General features: G+C 39.1%; 1 protein-coding gene across 3 annotated transcripts in view; it reads right to left on the bottom strand.

Annotated features, from left to right (window-relative positions):
* Positions 1-15,462, bottom strand: part of LPP (LIM domain containing preferred translocation partner in lipoma) — a 715,816-nt gene that overhangs the window by 116,885 nt on the left and 583,469 nt on the right. The gene's annotated exons all lie outside the window — the stretch shown is intronic.

The following is a 15,462-nucleotide window of genomic DNA, read 5'->3' as shown; positions in this document are numbered from 1 at the left end:
GTGAGCATTGCTTCCAAGTCTGTTATTCCTTTGAACATCCACACATCCTGCAATAGTTTCATATACTGTAGGGTTTTGAGTCTTTCAGGGCCGCGGTTCTCATTGTTCATGCAGTATTCTGCAAAGTTCCAGCATTGTTAAATTGATTAATGTGGCGTTTGGCCTACATATGGACATCAGGTTTCAGTTTTTAAAATTTGCAGTAAGCTTTAAATAATAACAATAAAATATAAATTCAGACAAATATTTATGTCAGTGAGAGGCATTATGCTGGTTGCCATCCATATCTCTATCTGGCTCCATCATGGGAATCTTGAGCCAGACGTTACGTCCACATCTAGTTTCCCTTCTTAGTCTTTGTTTCTACTAAGTTAAAAAAATTCTGTCTAATAATTATAGAACACTGGGAATGTCAGCCAGAAGCTGCAGGCTTTGATAGACAAGGTATAGCAAATGTAGTGCTTCACATATGTCAGATGTTTTTCTAGGGGCTTTAGATATCTTAACTCATTTCATAGTCACAACAATCTATATGAAGGTATTGTTATTATGCCTATTTTACAGATGAGGAAACTGAATCACACAAATGATTAACTAACTTCCAGCCTAAGCAGTCTAACTTCAGCATCTGTGCTCTTAACCACTATGCTACATTGCCTATTCCCAGTTCTGTGCATCAGGATTAACATGGATCTGATGTTAGGGAGCATGATGGAGAGACTTCTCACTGAAGACTGCTTTCAGCACTCCATCACATTGGATTGACAGCCATTTCACACTCAAACATGGGAGGGCTAGATGTTTCAACTTGAGAGAAAAAAAAAGTAAATTTTTTTCTAATTCTCTCCAGTTGCATTTGGCCCTGAAACGTATTTCTTTATATCCTATTGTGAGATTTGAATGTGACTTTAAATATCACCCAAAGTTTACACCTTAAGTTTTTTTTCCTAAGGAATAAGAAATATGAAGGCTGGGTGCGGTGGCTCATGCCTGCAATCCCAGAACTTTGGGAGACCGAGGCGTGCGGATCACCTGAGGTCAGGAGTTCAAGACCAGCCTGGTCAACATGGTGAAACCCCGTCTCTATGAAAAATACAAAAACGAGCTGGGCGTGGTGGTGCGTGCCTGTAACTACAGCTACTCGGGAGGCTGAGGCAGGAGAATCGCTTGAACCTGGGAGGCAGTGCAGTGAGCTGAGATGGCACCAGTGCACTCCAGCTGGGTGACAGAGCGAGACTTCGTCTCAAACCAGAAAGAAATATGAAGTGCTGGAAAAAGAGTTAAAGTATTGGAAACTAAGCTGTCACCACTACAGTTGATACCATTATAAAGTCTTGATACCACAGTCTTGACATTTGATGAAAAAATTTTGTACAGTATTTGTTTGTGGCAGACTTTAAAAGTTTTTATCCAAGACTGAACTTGTACATGTTTTTATTATGAGATAACATTTTGGACTTTCCTGCCAACAGTAACAAAACTATTTCATATGGCATTATTTTTGTAATTATTCTGAAAAAAAAAACCACAAAAAAACCTGTGCTATGTTTGAAAATTATGCTTAAATTCTAACAGCTTCATGCCACCCTTTGACAACATTTCATTGCAGAAAACGAATTAGGGATTAGGACTAAATGGATTACCAATCCAAATGATTATTAAAAGCATATTAGATTCCTGTGAAAGCTGTAATTTTACATTTCACATTTGTTAAGTGCAGGCAGGTCAATAAAATTCTTTTTCTATATTACTCTTTCCTTTTCTACATGTTAAGCAGTTTCACTACATAGTACATGAGGGGCTATCAGGGATCTGTGGACCACACTTCCCCCCCTCCCCAAAAGTAGTTCTCATTAAATATTAAACTATCGGTAATGGCAGTCTACTAGGCAGCTAAAAGTAGCAATTGTGATTCAGACTATGATGCCCAAAGTGTAATAGTTGGAATCCAAGAACCTGAGCCTACATGGCTCATAGAGAGTTTGATAGCTACTCATGAGGATCTGGGAGCAAACTTCAATCACTGATTTAGAGGGAACGGCCAGAGTAAAGCCTTAAAGGTCAGGCTGAAAAGATAAGCTTTGAAATGGTCCATCTATTCAACCTCAAGTATCTACTCTTGACCACGATTATGTTCTGCGTCTGTGTGATATACAAAAATGAATTCGACGATGTCAGTGCCTCTCACGGTCAAGAAAACCTACATGCAATAGTCACATGACAAAGCATGTAACACATCTTAGAAGAAAGTGCTATGGAATGTGGAAGGAAAACCACACTCACAGGGGCTCAGGAAAGGTTTTGTGGAGAAAGAAGCATTTGAGCCCAAACTTCAAGGATGGAATTTTGACAGGTAAGCGTGGAAGAGGGAAAGATATTCTAGTTTTCCCTCACAGAGAGAATGAGTGACTATGGCTTGGATACCAAAACACTGCAGTGGCTCCATGATGGCATGACACGGCTTTGCCTTCTCAGCTATGAAAACAGATGGACTATATTCCTAAGGGATGATCTTCTACTTTATGCTTTGGAGAATATTCCTCCAGAGTGGGTCAGCCTAATATGCTGGTCCCAGACATAGCCAGTTTTGCTGCCTCTCATTATTTTTTCTATTCTTGGGATACACTGGGGACACACTAGCCTTGAGGGTAACCAGTCTGGCCCCTTTAAATCACAAGTACAGAAAAAGAGTGAAGAACAAAAAATAAAAATAGCCCCACGCATCAGCAGGACAGAAAAGGTACCCAAATCTTCCCTTTTCACATGAACAAACATTTACAAACTATGTCCTTTCGGGAGAGATTCAGAATGGAGAGAAAGTTACTCAAGCACAGTGTATGCTTGCCTCTAGAGGGACTTACACCACACATTATTAAAAGCACACCACAATCTCAATGCCCATCTTTTAGACAAGTATCTCAGCACTTTTAACAAGAGAAACCAGGAGAATAGTACCAAGCTTCAAGGCATCAGAGCACGAAGGAAACACAGTTGATTAGCTCAGACCCAGGGCTGGTGTAAAGAGCTTGCTGGCAATGCTGAGCGTAGTCAATCAAAAGATCCGATGACAGAGGGCCGGCAGCCGATGGAGAACTTTGTCAGTGAATTAAGATTTCCAAACACAACAAAAAAGGGTGTTTATATATTATTACTTATTTTATATATTGCTTTGTACTGACTCTAGATTCAGACATCAATTCTTCTTATCCTTCACCTCCGCTCTCCCATCTATAGCAACCTCAGCAATGTCTCAGAAATGCCTGCTTTCCACCATACGCCTACTACCTAATCACGCTTCCTTTCAAGGGCTATTGCGATGGCTTCCTGATTGTTCTGATATCTCTGATTTACTTCCTCTTATCAACAGAAAGACTTTACAGAAGTCTTAATAATGGAGCTAATCTGAAGAGTTAGAATTTTAACAAGTCATTTTTAGGGATGGCATTGGTGAAGAGTGGCATTCCAGGCAAATCTACAGGTTGAACAAGGGAAGCAGAATAGTGTGATATGGGTTTTCAAGGTTTTTTTTTTTGTGTGTGTGTGTGTGTGTGTGTGTGACAGGATCTCACTTTGTTGCCGAGGCTGGAGTGCAGTAGTGCGATCACGGCTCACTACACCCTTGAACTCCTGGGCTCAAGTGATCCTCCTCCTTCAGCCCTTGCCACCAGTAGCTGGGACTATAGGCACATGCCACCAAGCCCAGCTAATTTTTAAATTTTTCCTGAACAGATAGGGTCTTACTGTGCTTCCCAGGCTGATCTCGAGCTCCTGGGCTCACTGCAATCCTCCAACCTTGGCCTCCTGAGGTGCCGGGATTATAGGCATGAACCACTGCACTGGGCTGGGTTGTCATATTTGTTTTCTCTTTTGGTAATGTGAATTTGTTTCTTTCATGATGGCAAAATAAACTTTTTATTTAAAATGTTTTTCCTGTGATTACTACACAACTGATAAAAATAAGCCACAGACCCTCTTTTGCAAGCAGTGCTTGTTCTGAGGCAGGACCAAAGCAGTCCATAGCCATTTTGGGAGTTGATGCCATGGTGACTGGGGATGCCATACTCCCAAACTTTCCCATTATTCACCATCAAATGTAAAGTATTAAATATGTGCAGACATCAAGCCAGGTCCCATTTGTCTTCATGTCTTCCTTGCTACTTGAATTATAATAGACATTTTAAGCACAAGCAAAATTAATATTGTATCTTTAAATATGATAATGAACTGAAGCTCTATATGCCAACTGTATGATATATCAGCATTCCCATTAAGCACATTCTTCAATATATTCTGAAAAAAGTCTTGGTTCTAAAAGTTGAATCAATAAGATTATATAAGGGTAGTGAAATGATGGCAACATATTCCTAGAAACAAAACCTGCTCCGATTTATCCTACATATGGCTACTGAAGTTATTTTCCTGAAGCACAGTTTCCATTAAGCTGATTTAAAAATTATCTTCCACTGAAGGCCCAAAAAGATAACAGAATGAGTTTGCATTCTTTATATGACAGGCCCATATGACGCTAACTGAAGGCTCTAGGATGGTGGCATTTTCTTATCACCAAAGCTTTTATTTCATGGACTCTGTAGTATTGAGGCATGTAATAATAGACAACTTGTTCTTAAACTGCTTATATTCTAGGACAGTGACTCTCAATCTTGCCTATATATTGCAATCATCTGTGAAATTAAAAAAAAAAAAATTGTTCCCTGGTTCCCAACTCCAAAGATTCTGATTTCATTGGTCTGGGGGAGGTATATTACAGGAGAGAAACTTTTAAAACTCTCCAGGTGATTCTATGTTGAGTCAAGTCAAACTCAGTGTTCCAGGGGGTGCCTATTTCTGTCCTGCTTGTCAGAATAAAAGCTGACAAGTATCGCCCAAACAGGTTTCATCTGCATGCAAAACAGTTTGGGGACAGACTGCTCAACCACGAGTTGGCTGAAAAAAAGAAATTCCTAAGGCATCATAATACATGTTGTTTTTTACCAGAGAGAGTATTCTCCCTAATGCTGTCTTTATATTTTAGTTTGAAAAGTTGCAATGGCTTTCCATCCATTGAAAATATACATGAGCAGAATCAGCTAAATTTTCTCATAAAATATTTTGGTAGCATTGAGCCAGAGAAAGCGGTTTACTTATATTAATTGGAAGCACTCCGATAGAACAGGCTTCTTTTGGGTTGCCAATGAATTTATCATATGGCACTGCTGTAGCCTTAGACAATACAGAATCCACAAAGAATGTCAACTGTTAGCCATGTAAAGTAAGATACCACATATCACATCATACATCAAACTGAGTTCTCACTATTTTCTTGGGACTCGGTCTTTACATAATGTAGCAATATCCAATCTCCTATGGTTATTGCCCTTTAGCTCTGTGAATACAAGAGTTTTTATCATATCTTAAAAGCTGGACTGTAAGACACATGTAGTTCTGTCACTGTGCTTGTATATATCTGATTCTGTAGAGAAGCTTGCAGGTTCAACAGGTACGTGGATAGTGGGGGAAAGGTGGCTCCAATGTCTGTTTCCCTCTCTTTTGTTTTTCCCTCTACAAATACATACACACACACACACACACACACACACACATACTCAAACACTCGTGACAAGAAAAGGATCAATGACTGCCACTGGGATGAGTGGTAGACACAAAACACTTTCGGAGACAGTCACATTAAGAAACATTTTAACATCTTAGTCCAAAAAGAGAAATTAAGCTAAAGTTAAAAACAAAACAAAACAACACACACACACACACACACACACACACACACACACATAACAAGGCAAAACCCCAAGGTTGTCAGGGAGAGGAGTTCAGGAATGAGTGGATAAAGGCCTGGGCAGCAAACCAGATGAGATGAAGTGAAGGCTGAGTGATCTCCTGGTAAGGGGAAGTTGTTATAAAGTCTAACCACGATATGATTCATTTATAGACAGAGATTTGCTTAGCTTAGACCTTCAGGTGAGGTGGTAAATTAGGAGGGGAAGTCCCACAGAAGGTTGCAAAAGCAAGCATGTTTCACTGATGTAAATATATGTATTGTGAAGGAGCCTAACAAAAAATAGAAAATTATTGTGCATTTTTATCTGTGCTCAGCACTGTCCTAAGCACTTCACATACATGTTTTCATTTAGTCTTACCAACCAATTATTCTCCTTTTTAGATAAGAAACCTGAGGTTCCATCACCTGGCCAAAGTCTCAAAGGCAGAATGTAGTGGGGCTGAGAATGGAACCAGGTCTGACTTGTAAAGTCCATTTTCTCAATCAGTACATGTTTCTATGTATGTAATTCAATCATAACTTTGACCTGTATCAGTATTGTTTAGGAGCAGAACCCATCAGCACCTGCAGGGAAAGAGGAAGGGCCAGTCCAGCATCACTTCTCCATCCCCACAAGCCTCAGGGGATCTTAGTGAAAGTCATGATCTACCACAGGTGGCGAATCAGGACAGGTGATGGTCCTCCACTGCAGCTCTTGGATGTTGACCCTTCAACTCTAGCTTCCCATCAGGAATGTGAGTTTGAGAACCACTGTTGTAACAAGGGCTGTGTGCTTCTGTGTTCCACCAAGAGTAGTTTGTCCCGGGGTATTAGAATGTAGTGATGGCTAGTGCGAAATCTCCCAGGAGCTATATTCTAGGAAACTGGAACTTTAATACGAGGCGGAGAGAGGCAGAAAGTTGGGCAACAAATACCCTATTCCCAACCTTGATGAAACTAATAACATCTATACACATAATAGTCATGACAGTAACTTTTTGGTAACAACTTCCACTCTCAGGAAAAGTAGCAAAAACAAAACAAAAATACCATCACCACCACCACAACAAACAAAACAAAAAACAACCCTGTTATGCATTTTCGAGTATAATACATGGTATCTTTTGAACAGTTAGATATAACATGGTGTAAAGAAAATCAGATGTGCAATTCTTGCCTTTGTTACCAGCTATTGGCAGCCTAGACAAGTTTCCTAAATTTTCTGAGCCCGAATTTCCTTGTCTTCAAAACAAGCAGCTGAGTAGATGCACTCACTAGATAAGTAGTCTTAGTTGAGTCACTTATCCAGCCATTCTGTCAGTCCCTCAACAAATGCACTTGCTGAGCTTCTATTTTGTGCCAAGTACTGCAGTAACCTTTCCTAGGCTTCTCTAAGAGGGAGACGATCATAATTGCCTTAAATACTTGGCTAGGAAATTCGAAGAAGGTAACATCTAGAAGGTGTCCAGCATGAGACCTACTTCTTTCTCCTTCAAACTATAGGAGGTATGTAGTTCATCTTCAAAATAAAGAGCTCATAACAACTAGAACAGAAAGGTACATGCTTTGGACTGTTCTCTAAAGATGACAGTCAATGAGTGGAAAACAGAGGTCGCTATGTCTCTGAGGCAGTTAGTTAAGATTTATATTTATCAATATTTTACTGATGGAATTTTTTGGTAGAAATTTCAATCCTAATCCTAATCCTACAAAAATTTGTAGACCCCGGGGTGATGAAAATAGTCAATATTTATTCAGCACTTTTTATGTGCCAGGTGTTAAGTATTTAATTGTATTATCTCATGTAATCACCCCAACAACTCTATGATGTAGGTTCTATCATTATCTCCATAATAGTTGATGAAAAGGCAGCATAAACAGATTACGTGCCTTGCCTAGAACCACAGATTTAAATACTGAAGCTGGAATTGGGGCTTAGGCAGTCTGACTTTAAATCTATCCACTTAACTCGTTTTCTAAACTGACTTACTACTTTAAAAGTCCACAATTCCTAAAATTATCTGGCCAGGCAGGAAACTTGATTAAATCACAGAAAAATCCTGACAGAAACAGTAGTATTTCTTTTGGCCAAAGCAAGATTTCTCTTTAAGTTAATTTTTACACATGGACATTTTCACATTCTCGGTCTTAATTTTTTATCCAGTCTTCTATATTTAGAATTCATTTCATGATTGATCTGCTAACAGAAAAATCAATATTTACTAGTACAGTTAGAACTGCTATTGCAACAATTATTTTTGACTTATGGTTTGAATCTGCTCCATGATCTCTCTCATGGGAATCTGTATTTCCCTTAGGTCCACTCAAAGGGGAAATTTGCCCAGGTACATTCAGCTTTTGTGGTAGGAAATCTCCAAATTTATTCTCGTTACTTGAGACTAAACCTGATAATAAGGGAACTCAAAGGGGTGTTTCTAAAGCTACGGTATTTCAGCAGCCAGCAACAGAATAATCTTCCCTCTGTGAAGTCATCAAGCATCCCTTATATTTGTCTAGTGCTTTATCTTATTTATCAATGCATTTGATCCCTCAATAATATTTGGAGGCAGCAAAGCAAGGGTTATAATCACTCTCATTTTAACGATGAAAATACTAAAACTTAAAAAGGCTTAGAGGCCTACAGAACTTAAGAGTTCAATGTGTGACTTAAGACCATGTAAAGTTAGATCAGATCCAACAAACAGAGCTCAGGCAGAAGACTATGTTGCAAATGAGGCGGAATTCATGTACATAACATGTAATAGTCATATTGACACCAAGACATAAATGGGAGCCACAGTTTGCAGATGGAGAACTATGACTAATTTTGTAAAGAACATTACGTTTTCTCCAGTGTCCCTCTTACCTTCTTGTTTCACAAAAGAAGAAAGCACACAAAAAAGAGTGTTAACCTGGACAAGATTCTCTGGATAGTAAACTGTTTTTTTTTTTTTTTTTTTTTTTTTTTGAGGTAAGTCTCACTCGGTTGCCCAGGTTGGAGTTCCGTGGTGCGATCTTGGCTTGCTGCAACCTCTACCTCCCAGGTTCAAGCAATTCTCTGGCCCCAGCCTCCTGAGTAGCTGGGATTACAGGTGTGTGCCACCACGCCTGGCTAATTTTTTGATATTTGTAGTAGAGATGGGGTTTCACCATGTTGGCCAGGCTAGTCTCAAACTCCTGACCTCAGGTGATCCACCCATCTCGGCCTCCCAATGTGCTGGAATTACAAGCATGAACCACCACACCTGGCTTGGATAGTAAACCAATATGCAAAGGAATGAGTATTTCTCCAATGATGATATTACCCTTTCCATCTTAGAAAAGATGTGTGCTATGATTTGAATTGGTTCCCTCCAAAATTCAGCAGTAGATATTGTGATTTTATTAAAAAGTGTAGATTGGGCCATACAGGCTTCTCCCTCATGAATGGGATAAAGCCCTTTGTGAAAGAGGCTTCATGCGGCATTCTGCTGGCTTGCTCTTCCACTGTCTGCCTTGTGAGGATGTAGCACAAAGCACTATCCTGGAAACAGAGAGTAGCCCTGACCAGAAAACCAAGCCTGCTGGTATCTTGATCTTGGACTTACCAGCCTCTAGAACCGTGATAAAATACATTTTTGTTCTTTATAAATTACCCAGTCTCTGTTATTCCTCTATAGCAGCACAAAATGGACAAAAACAATATGTGACTACCAAAAGATTTTGTCCATACAATACCTGCCTCCACAGGAGATATGAATTTAGAATATAGAACAAAAAGGGGAAAATAAAAATTATAATTAGCCTAAATTAAAATTGTGATATATAAAGACTGAGAATAAATTTGCAGATTCACATAAAACTTCATAATTTCTATATTCTCATATGAATCTTATAATAACTAAAAGCTAAATGAGACAATTATCATCTTCCTAACACATGAGTTAACATAGGAATAACCTTGTACATGACTTGAGAAGTAGGTAGCAGAGTTGCAACTCAGCCCAGTCCAGTGGTCTTTGAGCTGGACCATACCATATTACCTGCATAAATGGAACTGGCCCCAAAGATGGTGCTATTCTCCCCTGACACTGCTTCCTTAGGAAGCCAATTTGTCTTACTCGGGATTCTGTTTTACCGTTTAGTAGCAAAATATCCATAATACACTGTTAAGAGGATTTAAAGGGCCATAGGACGTGTAGAAAATTTAGACAGTAGCCATTCCAAACTCTTCATCTACAGACTCAATAACAAAGGGTGAGAGAGAGGCAATTCCTTGATTAAGACGTCATAGCAAGCTGTCAGGAGAGCTGAGACCTGAGAGCCTTTGGGCTCTCAGTATAGCACTCTTTCAAGATGCACAAAGCTATCTCCCAGGTGCCCTACCGCAAATATCAGTTTCTTCCCACTAGTAGGCGCTGTTGCCTGATTGTGAGGAATTTCTTCTTCTACCTAACAGTAGATTTTCATTGTAAATAGGAGTATTGCGTAGGACACTAAGTCTACAACACAGCTTCTGCGTGTCTCCAGAACAAGGTGAACTCCATTACAATTGCACCAGTAGAGTCATGCCATTTCTCTCCCAAACACCGTAGTGTTTTGAGTTTGTACATCTCAACGTTCTGGAAACCAAAGGAATGGCAATAGGACATGGGGTACTGAATGGGTTCTGCAGAGCTGTGTTGAGGCAAAAAAAGTCAAGGCTCTGGTCCCTGTTTGACCACAGCTGGTATAAAATGATTGCTTTATACGTTGGTATTATGTAGAACATTCATTTAACAGAAACTTGCCAGTTTGGCTTTGTTACTTATTATTATTATTATTTTGAGACAGAGTTTTGCTCTTGTTGCCCAAGCTTGAGTGCAATGGCACAATCTTGGCTCACAGCAACCTCTGCCTCCCAGGTTCAAGTGATTCTCCTGCCTCAGCCTCCCGAGTAGCCGGGATTACAGGCGCACGTCACCATGCCCAGCTAATTTTTTGTATTTTTAGTAGAAACGGGGTTTCACTGTGTTAGCCAGGCTGATCTCCAACTCCTGACCTCGTGAACCACCTGCCTCAGCCTCCCAAAGTGCTGGGATTACAGGTGCGAGCCGCTGTGCCCGGCCTGTTATTTATTATTTTTTTAAACACCACAAACTACTCAAGTAGTGGTAAATCTGTGGATAGAAGAATTGAGTTTTGATTCTAGCTGCACCATATGTATAATCTGTGACTTTGAGTAAGCTATTTTACCCATTTGAGCCATAGGTGGAAGAGAAATAGTAATCTCAGCCCTAGGTACCTCAAAGTATTACTGGCAGGATACAAACATACATTCACATATATATGTATGTGTGTGTGTGTGTATATATATATATATATGTGTGTGTGTGTGCATGTGTGTGTATCCTGCCAGTAATATAAGTATACACACATACAAATAAAATGCAAAGAATTCCTCTAAAATATACTGCTGTAAAATAAATTTTCTTATAAATATTAATAAAAATCACCTGTACAATGGAGCCGATGTACTTACATATCTGGCGCTTCTATCAGCAATGACATTCTACAAAATTTCCATGCAAAATCCACAAGGTAGAATGCAAGACTGATTTGAGTAGATTGACTTTTAAGATATGAGTACCTCACAAATACTGGCAATGCCATTTAGATTCTCAGTGGAGTGGGCAGATGGGGCCACAAATACTTGACACCTGATGTCACACTGGAGCTCAGAGGGAGACCCATGAGGCAGGACCTAAGGCCATTTCCATTCTTGTATCTCTGAAGTATTCTCATCGCTAAACTGTAGTCTGCATCTGATTCCATCTCCAGCACTTGCATAGCAACACTAAGCTCTCTGAGCGCTGAAGTGACGTCTAGGGAACAGTTATTAATACACATATGTGTGCACACAGTATGTGGAAATACGCAAGATTGAAAGTGATTAGTGTATTACTTTTAGGTAATACTTCCCACTGGGACTATGCTCCTGGAAAAATTCCTCTCTCTCTCTCCATAGAAGCTTGCACAGTCATCTGCTATCACTTACCAGAATGTTTGGGATAAAAATGGTGTCAATTTTAAGGAAACACGCTTCTCAAATTTCTTTGTTAACATTTGAATAAAACATTAGAAGGTTCTTACTTTTCTCCTCTCCTTTTTCATTCAGAGAATAAGCCCCTTCACAATCTTACTTTGTGTGAGAGAGAAAATAGTCATCCTTCTTTGCTACCTCCAGATTAGCAGAATCACTGGGTTTTAAAGTAGAAAAGTTTAAATTCCATTCTAATAAAATCCACTGGCTCTCATAACTTCTCAGTTGCATGGTAATGCTTTATAATATGAACACAGCAAGAAATAATATATCTACCTGTAAGAGCTTATAGGCCTGTGAGATCATCAGAGAGAGCAGAAGAAGAAAGGCATGGAAAGCATTATAGGAAGGATTTGGTTGGGAATGAAGGTACACTTTCTAGACCAGTGAAAGTTTTGGGAAATGGAACATCGCCTAGGAAGCCATGTACCTAGGCTGGCCACATTTTCTCTCTGTGACTCCCTTTTATAAAATAAATACACCAAATCAAGTGTTTTTCTAAGGAGCGTCCTAGTCTTCAGTTTTTATTGTGAGATAAATTTTATAGCATAAACACACAAACTAAATTTTGATGAAGGCAGATTGAGGGTAAGGAGAATCCACTCTGTGGTGCTTTCTGGGCAGCCCTTCAAGACCTCAAAAACTTATTGACACATTATAAAAGTTATAAAATGAAACAAATGAGAAAAGTGGGAAATAGGTAATGTTTTATTTATGCCAGTAGAGTATTTCTGGGTGATTCCTCTTGTACTAATGTAGTTTCCATACTTAGATTATCATATTTAGTAAACACATATCCAAATCCCTAATAACTAGTGAGATAAGTCAAGAGCTTTCCCTTACTAAGGCTTACAGGGAGCTCCCAGAAACCATGTAAGTCCACAGAAACTGCATAAAAACGGATATGCTCAGTAACGGTTTCTTGCATCAGATCCTATGTGATTTTAGTTGAAGTTCTGTCTTGGGCAAGAGATACCACACAGGGAGAGTGCAAAGTTGAAGGTCTTTAGCAAAAATTTGGACTGTAAACACAGCTTGGCATTATCAGCATTCTGTTAAGTTCAAAGAAGAGATAGTTACAACAAATACAGCTTGCTTTATTTCTGAAACAAAACTGTGCACATATTTGTGGCCATACTACTAATTAACCTGTAGACTGTTCCTTTCATCTATTCAGCGTGTTTTTCTGCCCCTTGTTACAACATGTTGAGGTTACTTTTTCCCATATGGACTGTATTTAAACAGTTCCCTTATAGGTATTAGAGAGAGAATGGTACACATGATTGAGGGACTAGAGAAGCTGACTGTACAGAGAGATTAAAGAAACCACATATGTGCATATTAGGAAGCTGACAGGTGACTAGGGAGTGCCATAATGATGGTCTATAAATATCTGAAAGGGGTAAACACTGAGTAATAATTTAGCCTGGTGCAAGTGGTACAACTGGGAGTGATGGTGTCTCTTAAAGAAAAGGGAAGATCATTATTAAAGAAAAAAACTTAGATGTGTAAGATGCTGTCCAGTTGTAAGTGCAATGGGATGAGAGTCAGAAGACATGGGTCGGCTCCACCATGTATAGCTGTGTAACCTTGGAAAGGCCATTTAACCACCATGGGCCTCACTTCCCTCTTTTGGAAATTAGAGCATGGAATAGAATTAGAGGCTTTCGAAGTATCCTCCAAAGAACTCCACGTTTTTGAGGATCCTGCTCTATTGATCCTCACCAACAGAGGAAGGAGAATGAAGGGGAATGGGATCGCCTGGAGCCCCTTAGTCTGTTTCATTTCTATCCCATCAGCTTCCTCAAAATAATTTCTGAAGGATTTATCAACTTAAAAAAGTTTGTAAAAAAATTTACCGACTCAAAGTTTGAAAGACGTATTAGGGGTCAGCTTTAAATCCATTCCTATTCAAAAGACTCAAGGTGGAAGACTCATTGAGGTTGTTTTCACAAAAGGCTTACGGAGTGATTAATTATGGCACAACATAGCAGACAGAGCAGTAAGACAGAAGTGTTGCCCTCATGGAACTCACATTCTAAGTGCAACTCTTAATATAGGATTGTCAAAAATTCACAAATGAATAGAGGAATGACTTATGTAACTTCCTGTAAGATTGAAAATAATTAACTCAATTTAATATTTACAGAGCACCTATCAATATTTAATACTTGTGATAGATAATGTGTGGCATAAACATTAAAATAAACAGATATCAAGTGCTTACTAGACATCAGGCACTGTATGTCAAACCAGGAATATAAAGATGAGTAAGACCTGACACCTGCCTTCCCTAGAACAAATGGACATCTATAATTACCATATAAAATAAATGAAGGCTGTTAGAGAACCACACAGAAATACCTGGAGAGTCATATAAGAAAGCTATTAATTCTTTGTAGAAAATGAGCTCAAATTGGGGGAGGGATGCTGATAAAACTTTAGAAAAGAGAAAGGAGACTCAATGAAGGATAGGGAGAACAGTTTACCTGAGTAGAGAAGCAGGAAGGGGGAAAGCATTCTGAGTAAAGGAAAAGCCAATTAACAAAGAAAGGAACGAAGTTGTGTGGAACATTCAAAACCAAGAAGGCAGGTAGGAATGGGAGGAAAATCGGACTGGAGTCCTAGGCCCAAGGCAGACTAAAAAGGATTTCCTATGTGAGACTAAGAAACAGAAAATGTATTTCACAGGCAAAGAAGATACTAGTTTCAAGTAAAAAATGGGATGATCATATATACATTTTAGCAAAATCTCTAGCTATAATGTAGAGGAAAGACCCAAGAGGGGAAAGGAGGTTGGGAGGCCAGTTGTTTGGCTATTGTAATATTTCAGGCAAGGGGAGCAACAGGAGTAGAAAATAATGTTTTTGACCTTTTCCTATGCCACCTATGAGGTAGGCATTATCTTCTTCTATCTGCACATTAAGACAAGGAAGTTCAGAATAGTTAAATAACTTGTCCAAGATCACACAATGAATACATGCAGAGCTAAAATTTGCACCTTAGTTTGCTTGATGTTAAAGAATATGCTCTTTTCATTACACTTGTTTGCAAAAAATGATATCAGCAGTTGGCAGTGCAGTTGCAAGAAGGGGATAGATTCAAAAGTTGTTTCAAAATACACAGTTGAAGAGGACACATTGGATGTGGAGAAAATGAAAGGTAAGAAACAGCTTCCACATTCCCATTTTGGGCAATTTTGTGGATGATCCCAGAGATCAATATAATAAAGTTCAGATTTTCTACAGCTTCCAGTTAAACTAGGGAAAAATTCTTACTATGCATCTCTCATTGAGCATGTAAATGTGTGGATATATGCCTTTGTGTACACATGTGTAAGTAAATGGCTGTGTATATATGTTTGTGAGTATGTATGACTATATGGAAGTGTATGTTTGTGCATATGGTTATAAGGAGCTTTAGCAGCTGTAAGTAGAATATCAAACTCACCAAAAAAGATTATTGAGAGAGAAAGTGTGATAAAGCAAGTTTGACATCATCCAATTTCTACTACAACGCAAACGTCCCTCACAGCATAAAACGTCATCAAACTCTAAAGACAGAGAAGACGCATGCCAAACCAAACTGACCAGACCAGACTGCAAACAGATATCTGAGGCTCAAT

This window comes from Nomascus leucogenys, chromosome 11, assembly GCF_006542625.1.
Source record: "Nomascus leucogenys isolate Asia chromosome 11, Asia_NLE_v1, whole genome shotgun sequence".
NCBI lineage: Eukaryota > Metazoa > Chordata > Mammalia > Primates > Hylobatidae > Nomascus > Nomascus leucogenys.
Note: the sequence above shows the minus strand (reverse complement) of the source record. Positions and strands in the feature narration are given on the sequence as shown.